Here is an 8,688-nt window from a genome sequence, read left to right on the forward strand (position 1 = left end):
GAAATCAAACACAATGATTTATAGTGGTTCAGTCCTTCTCCACAAGGCACCTACGTCCTCTCTCTTGGTTGTCCACACCAAGGCTTTAATCCACTAATTAAAGAAAAATTCTTGCAAGATACAATCCTATCTTGTACTAAATCTCTATCTTTTTCTAAAGGCTTAGATAACAACTTCTACCCTTACAATATCAAGAGGATACCTCACCTCTTGTTCTCTTCCACCCTTGTATATCAACGGTAATTTTGCAAATAATAGAACAACCTCTCTAAGGGTAAGTGTTTGCTAAGTTTAAGTATAAGAAAATGATGAATGAACAAAAAATATAATTTGGATACAATAAATACAAAGGTATGGACTTTGAAGCTCTAAAAACTCTTGATTCTTTGAGAGAATGAAAATATGGCTTGTTGGCTCTTGCTCTCTTAATTCATCAATCCTCTTGATGTGTTAGAATGCCTAATTTATAGAGAAATTGAAAAAGTAGCCATTGGAGAAGCTTGGAGTAAAGAAATGCCTATTGGAATTATGAAAAAGTAGCTGTTGGTGTGCTTGCACCCAGAACCGATCGATCCATTGCTTAAGGGGATCGATTGGTTCATGTTTTGAACCATTTTTCACTTGAAAACAGCCTAACCGATCGATCCCTTTTTGTAGGGGATCGATTGGTTATTGGGCTGATCGATCCCCTATGTGGGAGGATTGATCCCTTTTCTAAATTTTCAGTCTTGGGAGCATTTTGTTTGAAAAAGCAATCAATCCCTTCTAGAGGGGATTGATCCTGTCTATGTTGGGTGGTAGTCTCTAGTTTTGTACTCTACTTACTAATTTGATCATATCTTAAGTTATACAAATCCAAATTACAAACAGTTTAAATATTTAGAAACTAGACTTAAAGGGCTTTCTATCCATATAAAGTACATCATCTAATTCACTGTGAACGAATTATAGTGAATTTTCAAATCTACCCCTTGTGCAGTTTTTAGACAACTGCAGTGTGTCTAGTAAAAATTTAAAATCTTTTCTTAGAAAATTTGGATTTTGATTTTGTTTAATCCATTAGAAAGTAGACTCAAAGAGTTTTGCAACCATATAAAATTCAAATATTAAGACTTTGTGAATTAATACAGAAAAATAAAATAAGTTCAATATTGGAAAACTTTGTTCTTGTAAAACAACTTTCTTAAGTTAATCTATTTCTCAAAACCAATATTATCAAAATTGTATTAAGTCCAAAATAAATAAGTTCACTTTAAAAACAACAATTGGACTTTCATTTAAGCTCAAATAAATAATCTTTAAAGATAGATTTGGTTTGAGAAATATGAAAACAAAGAAAAGTTTGTTTAAGCTTTAAAAATCATATTATTTATTTAGTACCAAAATATAAAACTTAAGAACATGTACTAAATAAATCTTTTTCAAAATCTTGATCAAGTTTGTTTAGCTTTAATGTTTTGTCATTTCAAAATAAAGATCAATTCAAGGCTAACAATCTCTCCCTTTTTGATATGACAAAACTTAAAGATAAATTTACTTGATGAAAATTTTTCTTTAAAACATTTAAGATTTTGAAAGACATTTTGGAAAACTCCCCCTTAAACAATGCATGCAAAACTCCCCCTTATTTTATGCATCCTAATCCAACACAACTCAACAAACATATATTAGTCAAATATATGAAGTAAGCACAATCAAACATATGCATGTCAAGCACAAACAAATTTGTCCATATGATATTTCTCCTCCTTTTTGTCATAGCAAAAAGGCATAAGCAAATAAACACAAAGAGGCATCATTAACAAATATATTCATAAAACATTTCTCCTCCATTTTGTTTATGCTCTGATACCAATTGTTAGCTTTATAGGTGAGATGATGATCTAAGAGGAGGGGTGAATTGGATTTCTCCAAATTCTTCCCAAACAAATGATTTCAATATAATTGAATGAAAATTAAAACAATAATCACTTTTGATGAAAATATAATGCTAACAATAACAATTAATGAACCTAAAATCTAATATAAACAACAATAATTGTAATGAGATAGGGATAGAGAAATCAAACACAATGATTTATAGAGGTTCGGTCCTTCTCCACAAGGCACCTACATCCTCTCTCTTGTTTGTCCACACCAAGGCTTTAATCCACTAATTGAAGAAAAATTCTTACAAGATACAATCTTATCTTGGTGTCAAAATCTCTAACTCTATCTCTTGTTTACTTTCAATTATTGTGCTTATTTGCTTAGATAATTTATTTGGCTAAATTTGTGCTTATTGAATATTGTTTTTGAAAAATTTATTAAAACTAATAACCAATTCACCCCCCTCTTGGTTTATTCCAAATCTTTGAGCTAACAAAATTCATCCATTGAAGTTGAAGATTTAAAAGGAAAGGCATTACATGTGCAAGACCAAATTAAGCCTATAGTGTAATTACAAGGTAAAATAAAGCAATCACAAGAGAAAATAAAGACAATTTTTCTTAGGATTAGCCAAATATTTGATGTTGGTTTGTTTCATGCACCATATAAGGTAGTTGGAACTTCTCGACCAAGAGGCAATGCCAGAGAGTAAGGAGTAGGAGGCAATGCAAGGCATCAAGTAAGGGCTGAATGAGATAGGATATTCAACTTAGGGTATTTAATTTTCTTAGCTAAATATTGCATCTTTATTTTTATATGCTATTAGATATGGATTTTATACTTGTTTAATTGATAATTTAGATATTGTTTAGGTTTTCCTCCTTGATTTTTGAACAAAAAGCTAGAATTCTTTTCTTTATCGAATTATTTGAAATTTGTAAAAAACAATAATTATTGATGAAATTAAGACATAACACAAATTTTCTTTGAAATGTTACTATTATGATGGAAATCCATTGCAAATAAAATGAAATTTCATCGAAAATATTATTATTATGATGTAAACCTATTGCTAGTAAAACAATACCAATGGATTTCTCTCGAGAAATTAGTTATTTCAATGAATAATAACTTTATCCAACTAAATTCTATTTTTTGTCAATATCAATGAAATTAGAATTTCCTATGGAAACACCAACAAAAAATTTTCAAATTATTATTTATGAAAGTTATTCAAAAAATTTTTTTGATGCATTTTAAATATGGTTTGGCAAAAATCCTCATCAATATTGATTATCCTATTTACAATGAATTTTTAATGAAATACCTTAAAAGATTTCAAAATTTTCAATGAAAGATGAAATATCTTTAAAAACTTCAAAATTTTCAATGAAAATTTTGTCAAAAATGATATTCGTTACAAGAAAATTGGTTTTTATAAGCGTTTATTTGCATTTTTAGTGGCATTTACGCTAACCAGGCGTTTGACAAAAACGCCACTAAGAGCGTTGACTACACTTGTGTTGGAAAATTTAGCAACATTTTTTAGACAAACACTGCCAAATTTTGTGGCGTTTTGATCAAATGCCTTTGATTGGTAAACAGTGTTTTGGGTTTAAATGTTAAATTTAGTGATATTTGTAAGACAAACACCACTAATTATTTAACGACATTTAGGGCTCAAATGCTACTAAATTTAGAAGCATTTTATTTCTAAAACATTGCTAAATTTAGATGCTATTTTTTATGCTTCAACGACGTTTCATAAATGCAAAAAATTGTATATTTAGCAACTTTTTTTACTATAAATGCTGCTTTTGTTTCTATAATTTAACAACTTTTTATTACCTTAAATGCTGTTAAATTCTAGAATTTACTATATTTTAATATTTACTACTATAATTATATAAAAAATTGAAACAAATAAAACTTAATTGGAATTCATAAACTAAATATTATAAATATCTAAGTATCTAAATACATAATTTGTTTCAATACATTAAAAGGTTAAATATAATAAAATTCAACTTGTTTTTCAGTTACATAAATTAAGCAGAAATTCAAAAAGTATGAAATTGATGACTATTTACAGTTAGAGCACTATAATTTAATGAAGAATTATTTCCACCATGATCACCAGCATACTTAAGAACCTACTGAAAAAATAAAATAAGTTTTTACAGTTAATAATAAGCTGTTTAGATTTTAAATTATAAATAGTTACTAAATTTAATACCTGAGTTGGTGGGATACCTAGATTGTTTCCTAGAAATTGCTACTGTACAAAATTCATAAGAATGTTGAATCATTCATGCAATTGCTAATATCTTGCACGCTCCTGATCCATTTTAGCATGCATTTTGTTAATTCCAGTATGTTCATCTTCTAGTTTAACATGCTTTGCTTCTCTTTCTGCTTCCATTTGCTCAACACGTAGTTGCATAATTTGTAATCCTTCTCTCAATATGGAGATATCTCACGAAGATTGACTTGTTGAGAATGTAAATTCTTGAGAGCTACGTCCATAGTAGCTAGATGGCCTTAAACCCAATTCAAGGCTTCAGATCCATCCTTGTTTTTCGTTTTTAGCAACTTTTATGAATATCCAATCTTTCAGGTCTTGAATGTTGATAAAAAAATTAGATGATGCTTTAATCTTAATAGTCAATTTTTTCTTTTGCTTTTTACTCTAAATTAATCACATAAAACTATCAAATTTAATAATTAATTAATAATATATTTGCAACAGTAAATTTATTGTCCATATAAAATGAATCCAAGAAATTACCATAATTTATCACATTTCAACATTCAAGTAAGATTCGTCTTTTTTCATGTAGGTTATTCGAAAAAGTTTCATACATTCAATTTTTTTACCACATTTAATCTCCTAAAATAATACTTATGAACAATAACAAAAAGTGTTAATAACATATAAACTACAACTTGTTCATGCATATCAAGTGTGACAACCAAGGTTAATTATTTGAATAAGTTTAATATCATGTATTGAAGTTATCTACGCCATTAAAAAATAAATATAATAGCAAATTTACATTTTTATCCTTTGATGGCACAAAATGTCTTAAAAATACATAAATTGTAACATTTTCACATATATCAAGGGTGGCAGCCAAGTTTAACCATTCAAACAAGTTTAATATCATGTATTAGAGCTATCTAAAATGTTAAAATAAATAGTCCTAAAAACATATAAATCATAACATTTTCACACATATAAAGTGTGACAACCAAGTTCAACCATTTGAACAAATTTAATATCATATATTGGAGCTAGCTAAACTATTCAAACATAAATATAATAGCAATTTTACATTTTTGCCCTTTCACAGCACAAAATGTCCTAAAAACACAAACCATAATATTTTCATATATATCAAGCGTGGCAGTCAAATTCAAACATTCAAACAAGTTTAATATAATGTATTGGAGCTACTAAATTATTAAACATAAATATACCAGCCAATTTACATTTTTGCCCTTTGATAGCACAAAAAGTCCCAAATTACATAAACCGTAACACTTTCACACATATTAAACGTGGTAGCCAAGTTCAATAATTTGGATAAGTTTAATATCATGTATTGGAGCTATCTAAACCATTAGAAATATAGTAGAAAATTTACATTTTTACCATTTAATGGCACAAAAAGTCATAAACACTCATAAACCATAACATTTTCACACATATCAAGCATGGTAGCAAAGTTCAATCATTCAAACAGGTTTAATATTATGTATTTGAGCTATCTAAGCTATTAAAATAGAAATATAATAGTAATTTATATTTTTGTCCTTTGACGATGCAAAAAATTCTAAACACATATAAACTGTAACATTTTCACACATATCAAGCGTGGTAGCTGAGTTCAACCATTCAAGCAACTTTACTATCATGTATTCGAGCTATCTAATCTATTAAAAGAAAAATATAATAACAAGTTTATATTTTTGCCTTTTGACGACACAAAAAATCTTAAATAAACATCAATCGTCACTTTTTTCATGTTTAACTTACTTTTTCTTTTTACTTTTTTGCAAAGCTTTTCGATCCACTTATATGGCTAGATTTCTGTTGCTTTCTACCAACAATCCCTCTCTTTTCTTTTTCTTATCATAAAAAATAATTGTGTATAGAACATAGATACAAGTATTAGCAACTAACAAAAAACACCTTTAGTATTAAAAATAATGTTTAGGGTTTCTAAATTAGTACCTCTAATTTCCTTGAGAACTAAAATCTAACTAAGTGTTTATATTGCCACCTTATCACACCATGAAATAGCTTTTTAATTGTCACATTTACATTACTATTTCGATCGAAATATTTTTTCTTCAAGTTATGCTTATAATCTTTTCATTTATTTATTTTTCAATGACTTCGACATAAATAAAGTAGGTATTTTAAGTAAAAATCTTGACTATAATAGTACAAGAAGAAAAGTTACAATCGATCTACCAACTTTAGAATAATTAAGACCTTAATTTAATTAATTACACTAATACATCAATAAAGTTTAAAGCTTCAACATTAATTCTGGTGGAACTTTTTGTCGTGTTTCTTAATTAATAGGCAATTTCATTCCATTAAGGTCAATCGTTTCTAGAAACCGAGCCAATAGTTGACACTTTTCATCAATTGGTTGCCTTTTTGAATTTGTAGATACTACAATACACTCATCTGGAGATAATGTCCATCATTCCTTCAAAGTTGTCTGACCTCTTGTCTTACGTCGACCATTGTTATCAACTATAAAAAAAATAAATTAGAAGTCAATTACTAAATTATCAAAACTTTAATTATTATAATCCAAATCTAAGTTTGGGGTTTAGGATACCTATATTCAAATTAGAAATAGAATTAATTGGTGGGATATTACCTAAACCTTGGCCCCTCATATTACCAGTTCTAGAATCAATGATGGATTAAAAGTGATTAAGTTAGAATCGATAGTATACATATTTCCCTCCAAAAGATTCACTTTATGTCCAATATCAACAAGTGCCACAAACAATTCTAAACTAATATTTTTTATATTTACTCCTGTCAATTTACTCCTTGTCATTCTAACTTAGCTACATCATAATAGTGAATTATTTAAAAATTGAAAAGTTAAGACATGTGGTAAATAAAATAAAGTTGATCCTTAAATTAAATAAAAGAATTCATAACCAATAATATACAGAGTTAGGTTTATTTAATTGAAAGAGAATGTAAGATTTATAACACATTAAATAACAAAAACTAATGCCACATAAAATATCATGATTAAACCTTTATTCCCTTTCCAGAAGTCCTTAAACTTTACATTCTAGCCCAATTACAAAATCACTAACAAGCTCAATGGTCACTTTCAAATTCAACCACCTGCATGCTTAACACTAGAATCTAATAGAGAAATTATAATTAATTGTAAACAAAAAACCTATTACGTATCATGCGTTGATTCCTTTTTAAAGGATAAAAACAATATATATCAGTAGTGCTGCCAATTTGAATAAAATATAAAGAACTGTAACATTTTTCAAGCTATAGTTGGAAATAGTTGTGATTGTCAAATGGCATAATAGTTTTTCAATTGCTAAAATCCTTTAATCAAGCTCATATTCTATATTTAATTTCATGATATTAGGTTTCTTAAACAATGCAAACAAGAAACTGAGACAAATCAAATATTCACTGAAAACATCAACAAAAAATTCATACAATTTTTTTTAATAAAAATGTCATACAACCAGAAAACTACATTGTAACAGAGGAAGATTAAATATGTGACAAATACTTTACCTTGAAATATTCACAAAGGAATATAAATGTGTTTTTTTGGTTCTTTGTTTTCTGTTGCTAATGGTTTTCATCCACAATGAAACCTTTCAAGTAAGATGAAGTTGTTTCGTATAACACCATAACCTAGGAAAATAAATAAAACAAATGGCAAGTTGAAATGAGAAACTTTTAGGTAACAATAAAGTATAAACAAAGTATTTTCATTTTCTAATGTATAATACTCAATATAAAGCTTTCCAAGTACAATTTTATCATCACAAGATAAAAAAGAAATGAAAAAAAAAGTGAACCATAAAAATTCAGGAAATATAATGAATGTAGGAGTTTCCTAAAATGATCTTTAAACTCTATAGGCTAGTCACAAAGTGTTTGACTTATTTCTTGCCACCTAACCAATAATAAGGCATCGAAATTTACAGTCCTAGCATGCATTGAGAGAAGCAAGCAGAGATGGAACACAAAACACATCCCTCACAATCCTCTTGATGGTAACTTTGCTGACCACCATTTGCTGACCAAATTCAAAGTCCAACAATCTCTACAGTACCTACATATCTACACAATCAACATCTAGTTAATAACAATTGTTTCCATTCATTTTTTGTTATAACAAATTTCAAAATTTCTGCTACACATGAAAGATATCATCTTAACCATGAGGTCCACCAAGTAATATCTTTTCTAAGCCTAAAATGCATATACCTAAAAAAAATTACATTTATTATAGAAAATGGAAGACATCAACAGTGGTAAAAAATAATGATAAAATAGGAAACCAAGATGAATACACAGATAAGAGAGAGAGAGAGAGAGAGAGAGGGAAGATGAAGGAAACTGACTTTGGGAACTGATGGGAGATGTCGCTAGCTCGCCGTCGAAGAACACTGTCCAACACTGCCCAACTGTCGATGGCCCACCATAGACACTGCCCAAAAAAACTTGAATGGGTTCTGTTTGAAAAAGAAAGGGAAAGAAAATGAAAATGAAAATCGAATGGAAAATTCAATGAA

This window comes from Durio zibethinus, chromosome 5 (genome assembly GCF_047325235.1).
Source record: "Durio zibethinus cultivar Kanyao isolate XHJ-2024 chromosome 5, ASM4732523v1, whole genome shotgun sequence".
Classification (NCBI taxonomy): Eukaryota; Viridiplantae; Streptophyta; class Magnoliopsida; order Malvales; family Malvaceae; genus Durio; species Durio zibethinus.